This window comes from Arvicola amphibius, chromosome 10 (genome assembly GCF_903992535.2).
Source record: "Arvicola amphibius chromosome 10, mArvAmp1.2, whole genome shotgun sequence".
Taxonomy (NCBI): Eukaryota; Metazoa; Chordata; class Mammalia; order Rodentia; family Cricetidae; genus Arvicola; species Arvicola amphibius.
In genome coordinates this window covers 71,921,197-71,942,677 of record NC_052056.1, presented here as the reverse complement: position 1 = coordinate 71,942,677, position 21,481 = coordinate 71,921,197, and the positions used below count along the sequence as shown (strand labels likewise).

The window sequence follows — 21,481 nt, the reverse complement described above, 5'->3', positions numbered from 1 at the left end:
TTCCCTGGTTGTGAAGATATTTGCCAATCAGCCTTGTTGTTTCTGAAAGCTAAGGTAACTACAGAAAAGAGTGGAAGAAAAAGTTGAAAAGGAAAATAAAGAGTCAGAGAGGAAGCATATCTCAACACAAAGGCCATGGTTCAGAGTCTTTGAGTCTCTTGTAGCTGATTATTAGATCAGTGTAAATCTATCTTGATTGCCTGAAACTTTTTGTTTTGTTTTGCTGATTTTCGAGACAGGATTTCTCTGTGTAGCCCTAGCTATTCTGGAACCCACTCTGTAGACCAGTCTGGCCTCGAACTCACAGAGGTCTGACTGCCTCTGCCTCCCTGAGTGCTGGGATTAAAGGCGTGCGCCACCACCACCAAGCTTGCTTGAAACTTTTGAAAGTCTGGTTTTAATGATTTTAAATTTGATGAAAATGTCATCAGCTTCTATTTCTAAAAATCTAGTTATGGTTTGTTGGAACCAAAGGGAAGAAGCATTCTTAGTTGAATGGTGGAACTAGATGTTAGATTTGCCTATACCGCTAACACAGAACTACCTTTCCATTAAGAGGGCTGTCTCCCTCAGCAGACAGGAAACTTCCCTAAGGCAAGTGTTCATTGTATACCTCCTTGTATCTCTAAAATCTGTGCCTCCTGTATGTGTAAATGAGAATAAATGGAATTAAAGAGGCCCACCTTCTAGAACTATCACTGGCTAACTTTGTGTCTTCTGGCAAATTACAGAATCCTTATAATCAAACATGTATTACAAATATCCTTTGGTCTAAACTGTGCAGGGCTGCATATGTCTGTAGGGCAAAGCTAGGGAGGTTCAGGTAGGAGGCCAGTCTGAGTTAAAGAGGGAGATTTTATCTCAGAAAACAAAAGTCATTGTTCTAATAAAAAATAGAGCACCAGGAACGCTTTGTCTACATTATTCTACAGGTCTGTGGGGGTTCTTGGTTGTCTAACCCATCACCCACATTTCAACACTACTAGTCATGTTGTGAAAGATGACTAGCTTTGTTATCTTCCTAAAGTACAAGTTGAGACGTTTCTTTGAAAGACAGAAGGGTAACTGAAACCACGCCCTGTCAGCGGCAATGCATTAGAGTCTGCTTGCCTTCTAGAACTGCGTCGGTCAGTAATTTGTTCATATTCAGCCAGTTAAAAAGGAAGACAGAGCTCCCTTAATTTCTGGGTCAATAAGAGGTTTGACACCTTGTTATTGATGAGTGTGTCCCCCTCTAGGATTCAAGTTGATTCAAACACACACACACACACACACACACACACACACACACACACACACACACACGTTATATCCAGTTCCAAAGGGGAAGGTAGCCAGTATCATCAGAGCTCACCACTGAAAATAATTCCTGGCTTTCATCCAAGCGTGTTTCAAGAACAAGAGAGTGTATCATTAGGGGAAAAAAGTAACAGTTAATGTTCATTGTAGTATGGTGGAACTTTCTATGCACTATCGCAAGTAACAACAGCCCCAGGTTGTGTGGGTTCTAGTGGTTTTTACAGTTGGGTCAGGTTCACAGAGGTTAAGTAAGTAACTTGGCAATGTAACACCAACACACTCAGACGTGAACCGGGCAGCATAGCAGCCGGCGAACGCAGTCTCAGAGGCCGACACCCAGTAGGGACATCTGAAAGCCTCAAGGGTCTTGCGATTTCGTTCAGACTGCCCGCAAACGTGGATCGGAGCGGTGAGTTTCAGCGTGCAAGACCGTCTAAAGAAAACAGACTCAGCGAGGCCGAGGGTGCCGGAAGTGGCGTCACACGCGGAAGTGCCGGAGGCGGCGCCTCGCCCTGGGGCGGGTGTCCGGCGCTCTGGAGAGATCGCTGTGCGAGCGAGGCTAGCGGACTCGGCTTCGGGCCGAGAACCTTGAAGAAGTAAGTCTTCTTCAGCGGGTGCTAGCGACGTGGCGTCTGGAGCAGCTGAGGCGCTGCCCACGACTCAGCCTGCGACGGTGGCAGACGCCGGCCGGGAAGGGTTGGTACCCGAGTGAAAGCGCGACTGGCGCGGCCGCCGAGCGCATCCCTGGTGTTCGCATCCAGCCTCTGAATGCACGCGCAACTCCCTCCCAGCCCTAGGATGCAGGTGCAGAGGAAAACCAGGGCGCGCTTGTTTTTTAAAGTTAGCGAAATCTACAGAAGGGTTCCAATCTCATGGTGGAGAGGATAAGGCGTTTATCTGGCTTCCTGCGGCCACCTTTAGTTTTTCTGGGAAGAACATCCTGGGGTGTGATCCCAGGGAGGTTATCGAATAATAAATAAGCCGCTGTTGTCGCACCGTGTTCGTAGTTGATGTTATAAATGCTTTCTTTTTCTTCAAGACTTCTTACGTTAGCAACCAACATTTGAAAGGCAAATGAGGGTTACAACGAATATAAAGCTAGTTGGCCTTCACGTGCTGAGTTTATAGACACAAGGAAAGCTTGGGGCAGCTCTCCCCCTACTCCCCTTTCCCTCCAGAAGAAAAAAGCCCTTGAAGATTAAAGTGTTTCCTTTGTTAAAAGCGCCCTTAAATGTAATGAGTTAGCATGCATCTCACAAAAACAAGTTCTGTAACCGCTTTGGGCTATCAAATGGAATACAGTGCAGGTGACACATTGTGCTGTATAATCAGATAGCGTCAAGAGTTGCCCGCCACCTACATGCAGTCCCAGTGAGGTGGCTGTGCATTGGCTATTCGGTGGAAAGCAGATCTTGAGAGGTCCCCAGATGTATCATTAGATTGGATAGGATGGGGTAGGAGACCATGGATTTATTTTGCATGGTTGTGTTTTACATAAGAAACTACTCAGCATCTTTAGATTTTAAACCTAAGCTTTTCTCCCAGTCTGTCAAAAACTCTAAAAGTAAACAGGTAAATGCCTTTTTGCAGTAAACTTTATGTTTGTCCACATTTGGATCTTTTCCAGGTCCCTGGATGGTACTGGGAAATTCCACTCAGCCCACTATATATGTTGTTACTCTGCCACCATGATGGAATACATATAATTATGTTAGAAAGGCATCTAAAGTTTGAGCTCTTCTGAGTCAATATTATTGTTTTTGTATAGTCTTGGCCACTTGAACCATGTTCAGAGTCACGTCCGCCACACTGCATAGCTAAGTGTTCAGAGGGCGTAGCTACGGTCCACAGTGAATTAGACCCAAGTGGTAAACTAGATATGTGCATTGACATTTTTGAGGTTTTCAGTTTTGCAGAACCCTGCTACCTATGGACTCTGAAATGGGCTTCATGTAAAGAAACCCCCGACGCATTCACGGACAAAACATGAGTGAGTTTGTGTTGTGGCAGTCACATCCTAACACTTCGGGAGAGGTGATTTGTTAGCTGTGTTTTATATTAGGTGACATATTAATATAGCCCTGGTTGAGCTGAAGAAATTCCAAGAAGGTAGGAAGACTTAGGGCCTACATCTCTGTTTTTAAAATCAGCATTTTCCAAGGAGGGACATGCTTTGTTTGTATGACACAGTGTGACCATTTCTCTGTCCAGGTCAGGAACAAAAGAGAAGAAGCCAGGTATACTGTGGAATCTTCCTTTTGGGGGATTTTCTTCCCTTGCTTCCATAGTCTGGTAGGATTGGCCTGTGGTTACTATGTTAAAATAAGGGCCCAAATACTCATCTCAATCATGTGGTATTCAGCCTTGTCTATGAAATAGTGCATGTCTCAAATCTCTTGAGTAACTGTTTTGTGCCTAGGGGTTATGCAAGAGAAGCAATGTCTTTTTTTCTCTTATCTTACCTTTTTTAAACCTTATTTGTGTAGTTTCTTTTCCTTTTTCTCTTCCCATTTTTTTATTCTCTCTGTCTTTCTCTTTCTGTCCTGGGGATATGTAAGGTTTCCGTTTCCTTTTCTCTTCTCTCATCCTTGATCCCTCCTCCTTTTTTCCTGTCTCCATTTTCCTCATTTGTTGCTCTGCTCCTGACTCTGTAACGTGTTTGGTGTCTTCTAATCACCGAGCATTTACTTTATGGGTATTTTCTTGTCTCCTTTGCAAATGTGCTGGTTTCTTTTTTTGCATTTGCTTCATTTTGCTATAACAGGCGCTACTTGCAATAATTGACCTCACACAGAGAATTGTGTTTGCACACAAATCTCTGCATATGATGATGTGTCACGATGTTGTTTGAGATGAAAAATAATGACACCTGGAAATAAGCATGCTACAGTGGAGGTCTGGTTAAATAAGTACCTTCATGCACGCAACATTCGCAGCTGACGTAGTGATGACTGGATCCAGAGATGCGTGTGTGGAAGAATCTGCCGAGGTCCACTATTAATGAGAAAAGCACTGGAGAACTGTGTGTGCAGCTTGCTTTCACTTGTGGTTTTAAGTGGCACACGTCTGCACACACATACACACGCACATACACATGCATATGTAATAAAGTTTCTTCAAACCTAAGCAAAGAACTTGGACTAGATGTGTAAAGTGGGAAGAATGGTTAGGTGTTCCCATTTTACTTGGATTTTTTTTTTTTCCTGATGGACGTGTATTTTCAGAGCACTATGATGCAGACGGTAAAGCTGTGGTCGGCTTGCTGAACACCAGAGCCCATCCTTGCCCCCTAAGACTGACTTTTCCACAGCTCTGTTAAGACTGGGGTTATAGAGTGCTCTATTTCTTTTTCAGGGCTGCAGGGAGGGTTTGGTGACATTATGTGTTTCAACTTTCTCATCGGGTTGTTGCTATTATGAATACATGCTGCAGAATTCAGTACTTGCGAGCAGTGCCTGGCACATCTGACCTCTGAAATGACTGCTCTTACCTTTGCTCTCCTGGTTGGTTCCTTTCCTTTGCTAGGGTTCTTTGGGTGGCACAGTGTCACTGAATTCCCAGGATGGGGTTTGTTTCATGTGGGTGCCCTGTACCCTGGTGGTACTAAGGATCAAACCTATGCCCCTACACTGTTCTGGGCTTGTACTCTTCCTTTCTCTGGGTCTCTGTACTCTTTAAACAAATCTTATAGTTACTGTCTTATTTTGCTTTCTTAAATTGAAAAAATGAAAAAAATTCATTTTATGTATATAAATGTTTTATCTGCAGCTATATCTATGTGCCACACATGTGCCTGGTGCCTGTGGAAGCCAGAAAAGGTGCTGGACCCCTGGGACTAGAGTTAACAGACATTGCAAACCACCACGTGGGTGCTGGGAATTGAACCTGGGTTCTCTAGAAGAGCAGCCAGTGCTCCCACCTGCTGCTCCACTTTCTCCATGATGTTTAGAACTGTTTTAAGACATTGAAGAGAATCACTTGTTCCCTCTCGGTAAAATCAGTAAGCCAGTAAGAAAATTCAGAGGACCGTGTAAAGGTGGTCTTGTCCTATATATTTGAACTGACTAATTACCTTGAATTCAGCAGATATGTCTGGTGATTTTTATTTCTCCAGATTCTTTGTTTTTCAGATTTTTACTGTAGGACATTTAGAATATTAGCTTTAGTGCATTACAATAGGACTGGGAGATTTTTTTAAGAATGTAAAAATATATTCTTTATTATATTAATGAAACTTAGTTTAAGAGTGGGTTATGCAAACTACATAGGTATGACTCCACTGGTTGTGGATCTTGTTAAAAATCCAGTGAAATAAAAAAAAAAAAGAAATAAAAAAAAAGCTGATGGAAGTTCAGAGAAACTTTAACGTTAGCATGTTCCTGGTGGGCATGCATGTAAATAAAGTGAAAAAAAAATCCAGTGAAATCATTCAATCTAGGTAGGGTCTAAGTTCCAATTAATGGAATAGACCAGGTTTTAATTTGCTAGGTATTTAAGGTTTCTGTTTATTTGTGGCGCAGGGGATCAAACTGTGGGATTGTAGGTGCTGTGCATGTGTTTATATTACTGAGACGCACACTCAGATGTGGCTGGGATTTTGTTTATCTAAAATAAAGTCGGGTTATTCTCTGTTCTCAGACTCCGGAAGAGTTGGGGCTATAGGCCTGTTTGTCTGGTTTTTGCTTTGCATTGCTTTAAGATTTATTTGCTTCTGTTAATTTTATATGTGTGCGTGTTTTGTTTTTCCCTGCTTGTGTGTCTGTGTGTACGTGTGCAGAGGTCAGAAGAGGGCGACAGATCTGTTGAGACTCTAGTTACAGTGGTTGTGGGCCACCGTGTGGGTGTAGGGAATCAAGCCCAGGTCCTCCGGATGAGCAGCCCGAGCTAAGGCCTGAGCCATCTCTCCAGCCTCAGAACTGTGTTTTATATTGTTATTAGCATAATCGTTTGCAGTTCGCATGCAGTTGTCTCCATCAATTGATAATTTTTTCCCTTAAGGTCTTTGAGATTAATCGTTGTTGTCTTGCTCTTACTCTCTTCTGTTGTGGGAGGAAGGGTTCAGCTCACAGGTCTGGTTATGGCCTGTTACAGTGGAGAAGCCGGTGAGAAACTCGGTGAAGACGAGAGGGGGAGCATGTGCATCACAGCGCTCAACTTGCTCTCTCCGCTGCAGACGTTCCTCTGCTTAGGGCACAGTGCCTCCTGCGGTGGGTGGGTCTTCTCCCCTCAGCTAAATATAATCTAGGTAACCCTCTGTGACATGCCAAGAGGCCCCTCTCCTGCATGGTTTAACTGTGCCGGCTGACAGCACTGCCCCTCACAGGCAGTGGACAGTCACAGGCAGGACATCAGGAGGAGCAGTCTGGTTTTGCTGAAGGGGAAAAAAAAAGACTGAATGAAATCCAGTGGTGGATTGCTTCCCCGCGGCAAGATGCTAAATGCTGCAGTGTACATACAGAAGTAAAGGAGATGAATACGAACATAAGCATTTCCTAAAGAGAGCATACAGTTGATAAAGATACACTAGTTTATGTATTTAGTCTCTCTTTCACACACACACACACACACACACACACACACACACACACACACATACACACGCTTGCCCACCTCCAACCCCATCTCTCTTCTGGAAAGCCAGAATTCCAGATATAAAGTTACTAAAAGTCAGCCATTTTAAGGCTTCAGACCCAGGCCTGTGCTGGCCTAATTCATGATTTTGGAGAGTAGTTTAAAGATTTTTAGAACTTTTAGGATTATTCCAAAGGTTCAAGTGACCCGAAGGTAGACAAATCCTGAGAACAGAGGCTTTAAGCCAGTGGTTCTCACCCTGTGGGTCATGACCTGTTTGGCAAACTCTTTCTCCAAAAAACCATTTACATTAGAGTTTATAATGGTAGCAGAACTACAGTTATGAAGTAGCAATGAAAAAAACTATGGTCGAGGGCACCACATGAGAAACCATGTTAAAGGGTAGCAGCGTTAGGAAGGTTGAGAACCACTGCTTCAACTTTAACAAATTATTGGACTGGCCTCAGGGGGATGGAGAGCTGAGTGAGTAGACAGGGTTGAGGGCTTTCAGAGTCTGTGTGTGGTCTTGGAAAAGGGCAAGAAATAAGCTCAGTTTACTGCTTTTCCACATCAATTAAGGTAGGCAATACGCCTTTCGTACCCTTTCAGCTGTGTATGACCACGATTAAGTAGACCTTGCTAGCCTATAAAACATAAACAGACAAAACTGGTTTAATTAATAGACACACTTTAAAGCTTAAGAGAACTTTTTAAATTTTTTAATTGTTTTGCTTATAGAAAGGAATGCCCTGGTATGGTAGCATAGGGGACCAGCACTGTTTTTTGTTTGGTTATTTGGTTGGCTGGTTGGTTTTATAGATAAGATAAAAACTCTTGGAAGAGCTGAAGGAACTTAGAAGTACATTTGTTCTCTGCCCACTTTAAATCCAGAATTAATTCTGAATGAGAGAAGACATAGACCCAGGTGGCGGACTGTGCTGTGCTTGAGAAGCAGTGAACTCAGGTGCTTAGGGTACCCAGCCTGAGTCTGAATATCAGGACTGCGGTAGAGAAGGTTGCATTGTATGGGAGAGGGCACACTAGATTATTTTGAAGGCCTTTTTTAAATCCTTAAAGTTTTAACTATGGCATAGTAAACTGATTTATTACAGATACATACTGTTCCTGTTGAATTAGTAATAATACATAATGTGTGTGTAGGCACATGTGTGTGTGTGTGCGCGCGCGTGCGTGCTTGCGTGCGCATGTGAGCATGTGCATGTCTGTGTGTGTATGTCAGGATGCGCTCCTCAATCGCTTCTCATCTTATTTTTTCAGACAGGATCTCTCTCTGAACCTGGAGCTCACAGTTTGGACTAGACTGGCTGGCCCGAAAGCCCCCAGGATCCTCCTGTTTCCACTCTTGGTACTAACTAGGGTTACAGATTCAATGTAACATATGGCTTTTACATGAGCCCAGGGGCCTTCATGTTTCCTATATTGCTATAGACAAGAACCAAAGAAATGGCACTTTCCAGAAGGTATTTTGTTCTGTGGCCACAGCCTGGATTAGAGGGGATGCATGAGCTTGGTATGGACATTTTGACTTGGGTCTTTTGTTATAGCCTATTAAAAAACTGAATCAATAATGGGAAAGTGAGGATTAACTATTAGAAAACTATATGAGGTTAGAGAGGTGTATGCTGAGCACATGCAAAGCCCTGGGTCCAGTCTGCTACATAGTGTGTGTGTGTGTGGGGGGGGAGGATAGTGTGTGTATGTGCTGGACATTAGATTACGTACCCTGAGAAACCGGTCTTGAGAAGGGAGCCCTAAAAGATAAGACTTCCTCCACCACTGCCTCTTCCAGAACTTCTGAGCTACAGAACTGGGGGTCAGATCATCTTTCTGACTCTTCATTTATTGACCGACAGTTGTTTAAGGGAAGGGATGTAGAGCAGGGTATTTCCAGTGTGTCTCACATAGGAAGAGTAAATATTGCTTCCAGTTTTATATGGAGAAATGTGTGCAGCTGGTAATTAGGTAAATATGTTTTTTTTCCATGTGTGTTGCTGGCACAGTTTTCCAGTCTAATCTTAGTCCTAGTGCCCTTCTGCACGCCTCAGTTTCTTGGAAAGTCCTCATTTCACGTCCCTTCATACTTGTGAATAAGAAATTAATAGTATCTATGATATTTGGTTTAATTGAAGTATTTTGTGTTTCATACAAAAGAGAAAGCCATGTAGCTGTGGCTTACTAGAAAAACTATGCTAAATGTCCTACTTTGTTTTTTATTTTGTTTTTATTTATTTATTTTTTTTCGAGACAGGTTTTTCTGTAGCTTTGGAGCCTGTCCTGGAACTAGCTCTAGTAGACCAGGCTGGCCTCTCGAGTGCTGGGATTAAAGGTGTGCGCCACCACTGCCCGGCTCATAAATATCCTATAATATAAATTTTATTATATTTATTTTGATTGTATGTGCATGCACGCGTGTGCGTGTATGTATATGTGTGTGTGTTGTGTGTGTATGTGTGCATGCACACATGTGCGCGGCACCCAGTTTTCATGTGAGTGTTGGGGATCTGAACTTGGCTTCTCATGCTGACACACCAAGCATTTCCCTACAGAACCATCTCTGCATCCATTTCTTTAGTGCACTGAAATGCTTTACTGACGTCTTGGACTGCTTGTTTAAATTTACCAGAAGGCTGTTCAGAGTACTGGTTCTCTCCTTATACAAGTTACATAAGTGCGTATAATCCAGTGATGTAAATATTTGTCAAGAAATGTGAGATGTGGATACCGGCTACTTGTTTCCCAGTCGTGACCGAGCTTCTTGTGCTGGTAGAGATAGAACAGACTGCATGGCTCCTGTCGGGTGTGTGAGGAAAGGCTATGACCGTGTTGACTTTTTGTTGTTCCGTGGCTCCTCCCCTAAACCAGAAACTGACACAGAGCTTTACAACCTTGCATGTAGGAAATACCTGTGGAAAAGCACGCGGAACAAGAATTGGATGTGGCTATCCCTGGTCTGCATCTTCAGTCCTCATGAATCCAATCTGCCGTTAGCCTTTTGTCTTTAAAGTCCCTCGTTCAGATCTAACCCTGTGTCCATATCTGTTGTGCTCACCTGCACTTCTTGGTTGGTTTTCTATATTTACCCTCTCCTCTTCTAGCCTCACTGCATTTAGAGTAAAATGTAGTTGTAACCTTTTAGGTCGCCTGATTTAAATTCTTGATGTTTTATTGCCTTTAGAATCCAGTCCCAAGGGCTGTGGAGATGGCTCAGAGGTTAAGAGCACTGTCTACTCTTTCAGAGGACCCGAGTTCAATTCCCAGCAACCACATGGTGTCTCACAACCATCTATAATGAGATAAGATGCCCTCTTCTGGCCTATAGGGATATATGCAGGTAGAATTCTGTATATATAATTAAAAAAAAAAAGAATCCAGCCCCAAATGTTTAGTTCATTAAGCAACAGCTGAAATGATCTTCCAGTCCCCTGTGCCATTCTTTTTTCCTTCATGTCTCTGGTGGTTTGGATGAGAAATGTCCCCCGTAGTTTCAGGCATTAGGACACTTGGTACCCAGTTGGCAGCAGTGTTTAGGAGATGCAGCCTGGCTGGAAGAAGTGTGCCGCCGGGGGAAGCATTTGGGAGCCTAAGGCTGCATCCTCCTTCCAGTTTGCTCTCTGCTTTAGACTAGCGGTTGAAATGTGAGCTTTTATTTCCCTGCCCCTGCTGCCTTGCCTGCCGCTTGCTGTCATGCTCCTCCTCCGTGATGGACTCTTACCCCTTTGGAATTGTCAGTCCAAATACACTCTTTGTTTTATAAGAGGCTTTTAGTCATGTGGTTTGTGACAGCAACAGAAAAGTAAATAATACAGCATCCTAACTATTTATTGAACGCATACTGCCAGTCTCTCTCCAAATATTTTATTTTTGGTATTTTTCAAGACAGGGTTTCTTTGTAGCTTTGGTGCCTGTCCTGGAACTAACTCTTGTAGACCAGGCTGGCCTCGAACTCAGAGATCCACCTGCCTCTGCCTCCCGAGTGCTGGGATTAAAGGTGTGCGCCACCACTGCTGGGCTCCAAATATTTTCTTAAAGGAAGCCTTCTCTCCCTGTCATTGTTTACCCAGTTTTTTTCACAAGTCGAATCATTTGCTGGCTCATTCACGTGTTAATCACACCTACCCTAGCAGGCTGGCCTTGGTGAAGCTGCATTTCCTGCTGTTTGCCCAGGGCTGGGGAGTGCCTAGCTGGTAGCAGAGCCCTGGTAAGCTTTTGTTAACCAATTTCTCCTACATCCACAGTGGTCATCCATATGCTTGATCACTAACTTTTTCTAGCTCATTTGACTTCCTCTGCTCAGAACCCTGAGCACCATCTCGTTCCACACATAAATCTAAAATGCTACAATAGTCCCTCAGGGCCTAACCTGATCAGCCACCACTGTCCTCTAATATTTTGTAGTTCATTTGTGACAGACTGCCTGTCATTGCCAGTGTTGATAGTCAGCGTGAAGGATCTAGACTCTGCTAGGACGCAAGCTGCTGGGCACACCTGTCGGGGATTATCTTGTTTACGTTACTGGAGGTGGGAGGACCCACCCTACAGGCATTTTGTGGACTTGTGTCCTGGACTTGAGGGGAAGGAGGAACTGGGCAGAGCACCAGCGTTCCTCGCCCTGCCCTTCCTGGTTGTGGGCACAGTGGGACGAGCTTTTGCACTCCCGAAGCCTTGACTAGCTTGGCACAGTGGACTGCACTCTGGAACTGTGAGCTACTGTACACCGCTCTTCCTTAGGTTGCTGTTATCGCAGTGTTCACGACAGCGACAGGAATATTAACTAAGGAAGGTGTTACCGAGAAGTGGGGCCCTTGACGGGATAAACTTGAACATGTTGCTCTTAGGCCTTTGTGGGGAGAAGGTGGATGAGTTCAGAACTTGGGGCAAGAAAAGCCCTTTGAATATTGTAGGCAGAATGTCATGGGCCATTACTTGGGAGCTTGGGAGGCAGGAATGACAAGGTAAGCGTGGATGGTGGAGTCATGTGACTTCACAGGAGAACAAGATTGCAGTCACTGGCTTGGGCCGTTCCTGTGGCCTTTTGCCAGAAATCTGGCTTCATTGTGCATACATCCTGAGGACTTGAGTCAAGCAGAATTTAAAGAGAGTAAACTCATTTGTTTGGCAGAGAAAAATCTCAAGACAGGACAGCAGTCAGGCTGGTGTTGGGAAAGCAGTTGAGATTGTTTAAGAGATCAGCACTGAGGAGAAAGCTGTATGATAGGAAAGGCCCTGAAGGCAGAGTCCTACCATAAAACGGAGAAGCTGATCTCCACTTTATGAGCACACAGTCAGAGGAGGGAAGCCTAAGCTGAGTGGGCTCTTGTTTCTTAGAGTCAGCTGTGGTCCTGGGAGCCAGGCTGTGTCCTGAGCTAGCAGAACTTGGCATTGTTTTCCACCTGGTCTGAGTTTTGAAATCAATGAGAGATGCAAGATTGAGGGGTTGTGGATTTTTGCTACACAGTTTTAAAGGGCAGCCGAGGCCAGGCCTCGCATGGGAAAGTCAGAGCCCCACGGTGTGAAGCTGTGAATGTGAAGTCTCAGTCGGAATGCTGATGTCAGAACTGTGGGACACCCGCCAGGGAAAACTGCATCCATGGACTGGGTGACTCAGAAGTTGTGGGTGCCTACGGCAGCACCCCTGGAGGGATGGGGCTGCCTAACCCCTTTGGAGCCCAGAAGATCCCATCACGAGCCAAAGATGCCAGACATGGTGCTGCAGCGTGGCGTTTCTCTGTTGGGTTTTAGCTTGCTTTGGTGTGATAATTCCTTGCCGTGCCTCTGTGCCTCCCTTTTGGAGTAGGATTTTTACTGGTGTCATTTTATGTTGGAAGTATGTGACTTGTTTTTTATTTTCTAGGAACTCACAGTTGAGAGGTTGCCTCAAATCTCGAGTAAGACTTCGGACTTTGAACAGTGTTGGAATTGTTAAACACTATGGGGACCTTTGAAGTTGTATTGAACATATTTCTGCATTCTAAGATGGCAATGAGGGCTGGCAGGAAAACTCAGAAAGTATTGCTTTACCTTTTGACCAGTTTGATCTCCAAGACCAACTTGTAGAAGGAGAGAATCAACTCTTGGAACTTGTCTTCTGACCTTTATGTGTGTGTTATGGGGCATGCATACACCACACACACACACACACACACACACACACACACACAGTAAATAAAAAATTTTAGCAGATGGCCATGAAATTCTGGAAAGAAGGTTTGAAAGGCCTATGACTTCAGATTGGTATGTTTGGGTATCAGGGGGACAAAGGATGGAGTTGTGGTTTGTGTTGGTAGTCAACTTGGTAGGATCTAGAATCTCCTAGGACACAAGCCACTTATTATTATCTTGTTTAAGTTACTAGAGGTAGGGGGAGCCACCCTAAAAGTGTCCAGCATCATCATGGGCTTTCATCCGGGACTTCATGGAGAGAAGAAAGTGGGCAGAGTGCCAGCATTCACTGCCTGCTCCTCCCGACTTTGGACGCAGTGTGACCAGCTGCTCGAGCTCCTGAAGCCTTGACCTCTTGGCACAGCGGGCCGCACTCTCGAACTGTGAGCTACTGTGCAGCCTTCCTTCCTTAGGTCCCTGATGGGTGCTCATCACAGCAACAGAACAGGTGACCAGGACCCTGGTCCAGGCATCTCTTCTAGAAATGCCAGAGCTCTTCCGCTCTTCTGAAGCATTAGGACCTCTGTGTTTGAGATTCCTTACATGTGAGGTGCTCTTATCTTAGATACCTGTGTGCATTGACCATTCATTTCTTCATGGCCTTCGGGTCTTTCAGTGTGCCTTCTCTAACCATCTTTGTTTGTTTGTTTGGTTTTTCAAGACAGGGTTTCTCTGTAGCCTTGGAGCCTGTCCTGGAACTAGCTCTTGTAGACCAGGCTGGCCTCGAACTCACAGAGATCCACCTGCCTCTGCCTGCCAAATGCTGGGATTAAAGGCGTGTGCCACCGCCTCCTGGCTCCAACTCTAACCATTTTATTTTAATAGCACAGCATTTGTATTCCTTCTTTGCTCTGTTATCCATGCATCCATCTCAGATTGACATCCTCTTCACTAGTGTTTCCCCAGGACTGTGAACAGTGACACAAGGAGACCCTCAGAATATGTCTGTTAGGTGGGTGCATTTAGCCTGTACTAGCAGGTATGTGTGTAAGACAGTGCGGTCTGGGGCACGAACTGAGGTTCTTTTATTTAAAAATTGCTTTGAAGAATGGGTTTAATTTATATTCTGCTTTGTCCTAAAAGACAGTTGAAATAGCTGTAGTCCAGCATTGAGAAGAAGACATATGCAGAGACCAAAACAGAGAATGTAATAGAACTTCAAACCGGGTAATGTTAATACGCAGAAGGTCCTCACAGTGGCAAAAGGCAGGTTGTGCATTTGAGTCATTGAAAGTTATTTTGCTCAGATATGGCTGTACTAGAATCATGAACTTCATTCTGCAGGACAGGTCACAGGTACTTGAGTCCAGAACCCTGAAAAACTATTTACCTAGGAGGACACTTGAAATTTCTCTCCTAGAAATAGCTTCCTGTGTTAAATCCCTGCAGGTCTCTTCATTGTCATAGCTTGCTGCACCTGAGAGCTGGCTGTCACCGGAACCAGCAGCTTCTGATATCATGTCTAAACATTTGTGGAGTTGATGCAGACTTGGTGACTGGATATATTTGAAAGTCCTTTGTCAAAGATTTTAACCAGTACACGAATTGCCAGCTCTTCCTGCTCCAGCCATGAGGAGGGCGAGAGTCCAGAAGTTGTGCCTGCCTGCCTTTTGAGGAGGACAGTCGGCACCTTGTGTGTAGGTTCTTCCACATTAGTAACTGCGCTGGGGAGGAGGGCGGGAGTAAGGAGGCCAGTTAGGTTTCACTAATGCAGTAATCGAATTCTGTGCTATTTTGTGTGTGCATGTGGATTCCATGAGACATTGCACTTAGAGCACACATCTTCTTGTTCATGGTAAGTACATTTCCTTTGTCCTTTTTACCAGTGAGTGTGAGAATTGTGAGAGCCGCAGGCCAGAGACAGGGAGGGACAGAGATGGACTACAGACCACATTCCCTGAGCAGAACTGATAGTTGGAGACAAAAGATGATTCCATTTAGCCGTGTAGTAATTAATAGTACAGTGTGTTGTGATGTTTTCTTTTTCACCTTGCACTTTCATTTCTTTGATGTGGATATAAAACTTTTGAAGTCAGGTTGTCTATACTGCATCACTTTTCAGAATTGAAAGAGGAGAACTGTGGTGGTTTGAACAAAAACGGCCCCCAAAGGGAGTGTCACTATTAAGAGGTGTGGCTTTGTTGGAGTAGGTGTGGTCTTGTTGGAGAAAGTGTATCACTGTGGAGGTGGGCTTTAAGATCTCACGCGTGCTCAAGCCACACCTAGTGAGATAGACCACTCCTGTTACCTGTATGCAAGATGCAGAACTTAGCACCCTGTCTACCTACACACCACCATGTCCCACTGTGAAAATGGACTGAAGCCCTCTGAACTGTAAACCAGCCCAATTAAATGTTTTCCTTTATAAGAGTTGCTATGGTCATGTTGTCTCTTTATAGCAATAGAAACCCTAACTAAGACAAGAACTAAGAACAGGATTAAAGTAATGAGAGAAGAAATATGGGAATGTCCATAATACAAGGTTGTACTCCACATTTGAATGAACAGATATAAGAGATAAATGTGCACATCATAAAATTATTACATCGTTAAAATGAGCAACACACATAGGGAAACTTGGCCAAAAGAATTAACTATACGTTTTGTTGCCAGTAGTCAGTAAGAACTCCTTTAGAAAGTGTTAGTTGAGACTATCTTGCTATTTGACAGCTTTGTATTCAGTTTTGATTTCAAGGGATGAAGCATTTTCATTTTGACATTTGATGACTAATAAGAAAACCTGAGGATCTGCAGATGCATCAGTATAAAAATAACTCTAAGAATATCATATATTCTAGCATACGTAATGTAGAAGCAGATCTTATTTCCAGTGAAAATGTTGACGTAGCAGAAAGAAAATACCCCACCACGGGTTTGCTGACATAAGTTCTGACTTATAGTAAGGACAAAAATATTCCAAAGCTCTTAACTTAGTATTTTCCAAATGGTGTTAACTCCGAGTATCCAGCAGAATGAGCGCATACTAACCTAGAAGGGCTCTGTAGTGATGTAACTTTACAAAACATTGCATTTGGTTTTTCTTTTTTGGAAAAGTATGATAACATAACTACTTTGTCCAAATGAGTGTAGCTAAAATGTTCTTTTTGTTCACACATCTTTTAATAACCTTTAGACCAATATTTTAGGGAGTATTCTAGTTAAGTGCCCTTGAAATGAGTTAGCAGGTAAAGGGCCTTCCTGCCAAGTCTGTCCTGAGACTGATCCCTGGGACAGGGAGAGCACCAACTCTTGCACATTGTTCTCTGACCTCCACATGCATTCTGTGGTATATATAACATACATACAAAATAAATACATGTTTAAAATGACCTAGATAAAATATAAGTACATATGTATGTATCTAGGACAGCCAACAAAAGTATTTGATATATTCTAAAACCATATAATACATTTTACATAACATCTGTTAATGTGTAAAGATCCTAAAATATTAAAATTATTTCAGGACTGATAAATTTGTGCTAAACTGTTATGTGATCAGTCAGTAATGCATATAGAACTGACCTGGTCAGCCATTACCCTTCCCTGGAAACATCCTTTATTTGGCCTTCAGGATGTCTCACCTTTGTGTTCCCTGACTATTCATTCTAGTGGTTTTTTGCTCCCACCTTAATTCCTTAGCATCCACATATTGGAACTCAGTCCTTGTGTGTTCTTGTTTTCTCTCTCCATCTCTTAAAAATCTGTAATCTGGGCTGAGAGATGGCTCAGTGGTTAAGAGCACTGACTGCTTTTCCAGAGTCTGGGTCTAATTCCCAACACCCACATGGCAGCTCAAAACGGTGTGTAGTCCCAGTTTTAGGGGGATCTGACACCATTACATAGACATACATGCAGGCAAAACACCAACGCACATAAAAAAACCTGTAATCCTTTCTCTTGGTGATTTCAACTCTCATGGCTCTATAATACTGACTTCCACAGTTTTGTCTCCAGCCCGCACCTCTCCTCAGCACCCTAGACTTGTGCGTGCATGCAACTACACAAAAACCACTAGAAAGACGAGTCGGAGGAGAACCCAGAGGTAAGCACACTGAAGACAACTCAAGGATATTTCCAGGAGAGGGCAATGACCAATGAGGTCAGTTCTGTACACTGTGTGTCTAATGTGCATCTCAAACTTTTAATATGTTCAAATTTGAACTCATGATCTTTGTTACTATCAAACCCCTCTTCAGTTTCCCCAGCTCACTAACAGACAGTTCCATACTTCCCAGTCCTTAAACTTTGAGTTACTTTTGCAATCTGACGGTTTAGAAAGTCCGCTACCATAGCTGGGTGTAGGAGCACACATCTTCATTAATTTAGAAGGCTTTTAGGATTTATTTATTTTATATCTCGACCACAGTTTCCCCTCCCCCTTCTCCCCCTTCCTCTCCCCACACCTCTCTTGTGCTCCCTGCCCCAGTCTGCTCCTGTTTCTACTCAGAAAGGAGCAGGCTTTCCTTGGGTATCAACAAAGCATAGCATATCAGGTTGCAGTAGTACTAAGGACCTCCTCTTGTATTAGCTGAGCAAGGAAACCAGTATGAAGAATGAGTTCCCAAGAGCCAACCAAAGCATAGGGACAGCCCCTGCTCTACTGTTAGAAGTCCCACTGGTAGACCAAGATACATAACTGCCACATGTATGCAGGGGCTAGGTCTGTCCCATGCAGCCTCGCCTCGCTAGTTGTTGGTTCAGACTGAATCCCTGTGAGCCAGATTCGTTGTTTCGGTGGGTTTTCTTGTGATGTCCTTGACCTCCCTGACTCCTATAATCCTTTCTCTCTTCGGCAGGATTACCTGAGCTCTGCCTAATGTTTGGCCGTGGGTCTCTGTATCTGTTTCCATCAATGACTGGATGAAGGCTCTCTGATGACAATTGGGGTGGTCACCAATCTGATCACAGGAGATGGCCAGTTCAGACTACATATCCACTCTTGCTAGGAGTCTTGGCTAGGGTCACCCTGTAGATTCTTGGGAGCTTCCCTTACATCAGGCTTCTATCTGACACCTTTAATCCCAGCACTTAGAGGCAAAGGCAGGTGGATATCTGAGTTCGAGACCAGCCTGGTCTACACAGTGCATTCCACAACAGCCAGGCTACACAGAGAAAAACTGTATTGAAAAATTAAAAAAAAATTCTCATTGACTCAACCCTGAATACATCAGACTTGGGCCATCACCTCCCTTGCGCTTGCCTACTAATGCTTCTTCCTTTGCCATTTCAGCCTCATAAAGCAGCCAAGTGTCCTGCTGAGAGAAGGCCATGTTGTCTCTGTGAAGAGGGGCTCCCTTCACCACTCTGGCCTGATGTCTTCTGTCCCCCTGGTTCACTTGTCTCGGCTACTGTACCCTCTTTCTTTCGCAAGGCTTTTTCCAGTGCTGTTCTCTGCTCTTGGAATGTGCCCCCCCCCTCATTCTGTGGGCTCTAATCCTTTGCTCTTTCAGGTCATGGCTCAAGTCACCTCCTCAGTGAAGTCTAGGCCAGCCTGCTTCCCTTAGCCTCCCTCCCCCACCTGTGCACAGCGTTGGTCTAGGAAGGGTCCTCTCGTTTCTGGAGGCATAGCGCTCCAGATTTTGAATTTCTCTTCCCAGCACCTCTGATCTATAATGCTTCTGTAGAGAAATCTCCTGACAGTTGTGGTCCTCCTACGTACGTGACAGTGATTTTTCTCTCGACAGAGATTTTTGTCTTTGACTTTCGGCAGTTCAGTTGCAGTATTTCCTTGTGTAGGCTTCTTTGGGTTCATTTGTGGGAAACCTTTGACCTCGCTCAGTTTAGAGGACCAGTGGGGTGGCTCAGTGGGTAAGGTGCCTGCTGCGAAGGCTGGTGACCCAGGTTCAGTCCCCAGGACCTACGTGGTAGAAGGAGAGCTGTTCTCCGGTCTTTTTACGTGTGCACTGTGGCACATGTGCCCCCCCTTCACACACAATAAATAAAGATCTAGTGAAGATGGAGAGGCCCATTTCCTTCCACTCGGTTGGCAAAGTCTGAATTATGAGTGCTGTGGTGTGTGTGTGTGTGTGTGTGTGTGTGTGTGTGTGTGTTGGCCACCTCGGTCCCTCAAGTGTCACTTTAATGAAGTGCTTTTTCTTTGTGTTCCTTCTACTCAGTGATCTTAAATGGTCTGTCTTTAAGTTTACTGGGTTATTTGATCAAATATAAGGTTGAAGACCCAGTTTCCATGTTCTCCAGTTCTGTAATTCTTGTCTGGCTCTCTGAGGTAATTTTTGTCGCGTTCGCTGCGTCCTCACCATTTCTCTGGTTTCTTTCAGCTGTTTGTGTGGTTTCTGCTAGCGCCTTGACTTGCTTTAATACAGCTTCTTTCCGTTCTTTCTCTGAATTCTTTGACTTTTATGTTGTTGGGTTGTTTGTTTTATTGTGAATTTTGTTTTGCACACGTTCTTACTCTGTAGCCCAGGCCGGTTCCTGCTCATGGCAGTCCTCCACCTCAGCCTGCCCACGAGCCGAGTATACAGAAGGGAAGTGCCTTGCCTGGCTAGGTTTGATTCCTTTGGTTCCTATGACATCCCCCACCCCCACCCCCAGTATTTGTTTCCCAAATAGACATACCAAGAAAACGAAGTAACAGCCTTCTTTCCCAGCTTCATACAGAGGACCTTCACCCATCAGCCTAGATAGTTCTGGGACCTCTCAAATATTTTAGGGTGTGTGTTCTCTGGACTGCATATATGTCTTTTCCCAAGTGGAAAGTTTTTGTTTCAGGGATTTGTAAGGGTTTCTTGCTCCCTCTGGTGTTTGCCTTTGGTACTGCAGGCTCTCTGGTGCTCTAGTACTCAGCACTTCCCTGGGGTCCAAAAATTATAAATTCTGTCAGCACTTCAGTCAGGCTTGATAGAAAATAGTCACTCAAGACCCCTGAAAAGATGTGAAGTTAAACATATGTTCTTCGTTTCCCTTCCCCTCACAAGGAAGAAGCTATGTAGTTCACACTTCCAGCCATGCTGCCTTGGCATCTGTCTAACGGTCTGGTACGTGTCAGGTGCCCAGCTGGCCATGGAGGTTCAGATAGGCAGTCCCACCAGCAGACAAGCCATTAGACGTGTGTTACACTCTGAGTTGGGTGTGACACTCAACTGGACATAGTTGGGCTGGCCCAGAGGTAGGGGATCTGTCCGGTGAAATAAACTGCTTTTCCCACCTGTGACTGTGTTTAGCTTTGGGGTATGGCTGAGGTTTCACCTTGCAGAGACCAACCTTATATACTTCAGATGCAGCTACAGGCTCCGAGTTGTTCAGCTGAGCAGCTGCCACAAACCCCTCCACGGATTCAGTTGGTTTACTAGAGTCCCCACAGACCCAGTGCTAGCGGGTAAGGACGGAAACATAGGAGCCAGGCACGTGAGATGGGCAAGACTGCTGTGTGCTACAGGAACTCTGACGACTGAGCTGTTAGAACATTCCTTGTAGTTTTACGAAAGCTCCATACCCAGCTATGATTAATTGCCTTGTTGGTTTATTAACAGTAAGCCTCAATGCCCTCCTGTGTCTAATCTTGTCTCACAGTCTTTGTAGTGATGGGTGAGCATTGGCTAGCATATTAAAACACAAATTACATTCATTGCTTGAAGATTTCAAGGATTTTTAGGACAGAATTATAAATTTTATATATCAGGGTTTTTGTTTGTTTTGCTAAGTAGCTGAGAATAGGGGAGTAGAAGTAACGGTGAGAAGTCTTAGAAAATGGCTTGATTACCTGTTTTTTCCTCTCTGTCCCAATTATTAATTTTTTTTATCTTCTCTTCATTTGAAAGATCAGAGTTGCGTGTGCTTGTGAAGTTAGTATCCCATTCATTGTTCTTCAGTAAACTGCATTAGGAGGAGACACTTAGGACCCGGGCAAGAAAGACAGCTGGCTTTCAAGTCAGCCTTCAATTAGCGTGACGTCATGCTTGGCAAAATACAGAATCACAATAATTTAGGGATATTTATTTTCTCTTCTAGAGTCTGGACATTTCATTCAATAAAATGGAACACATGTTCTGGGGATCTGAGCATAAGTTTTAGAGACAGACAAGGGCTTGAAGAAAGTAGCAACAAGGTAGCTGGGTAGTCGCTGGTCGCACACTCCTTTAATCCCAGCAGGGGAGGGAGGATCTCTGTGAGTCTGAGGCCAGCCTGGCCTACAGAGTTCCAGGACAGCTAAGGATACCCAGAGTCTCTGTCTCAGAAAACCACCACCAACAACAGAAAAGAAAGCAGTGACAAGATTGGTCATGTCCTTGAAAGCTGGGACAGGAGAGAGCAGAAAAATCACTGACTGTATCAGGTCTACTCTTTCCAGGAGGTGGAAGGGTGGGTGCAGAGGAAACTAAATCCCACCATTGTAATTGACCTATTTAGAAAATCCTGATTTTTCAGAAGGTCAGAGAGATGGCTCCGTTTCAACTTCACTGGGTTGAGC

General features: G+C 44.3%; 1 long non-coding RNA gene across 3 annotated transcripts; it reads left to right on the top strand.

Annotated features, from left to right (window-relative positions):
* The first annotated feature begins 1,798 nt into the window (after positions 1-1,798).
* On the top strand, positions 1,799-15,420 carry LOC119825171. 3 transcript variants are annotated; one of them, XR_005287179.1, is made up of 4 exons: positions 1,799-1,895; positions 3,208-3,333; positions 8,149-8,351; positions 9,788-10,727. It is a non-coding gene; the product is annotated as an uncharacterized LOC119825171 (long non-coding RNA). The 3 variants fall into 3 exon arrangements; XR_005287180.1 differs by lacking the exons at positions 8,149-8,351; positions 9,788-10,727 and adding an exon at positions 12,743-15,420; XR_005287178.1 differs by lacking the exon at positions 9,788-10,727 and having other exon boundaries at positions 8,149-9,081.
* The last annotated feature ends 6,061 nt before the right edge of the window (positions 15,421-21,481 follow it).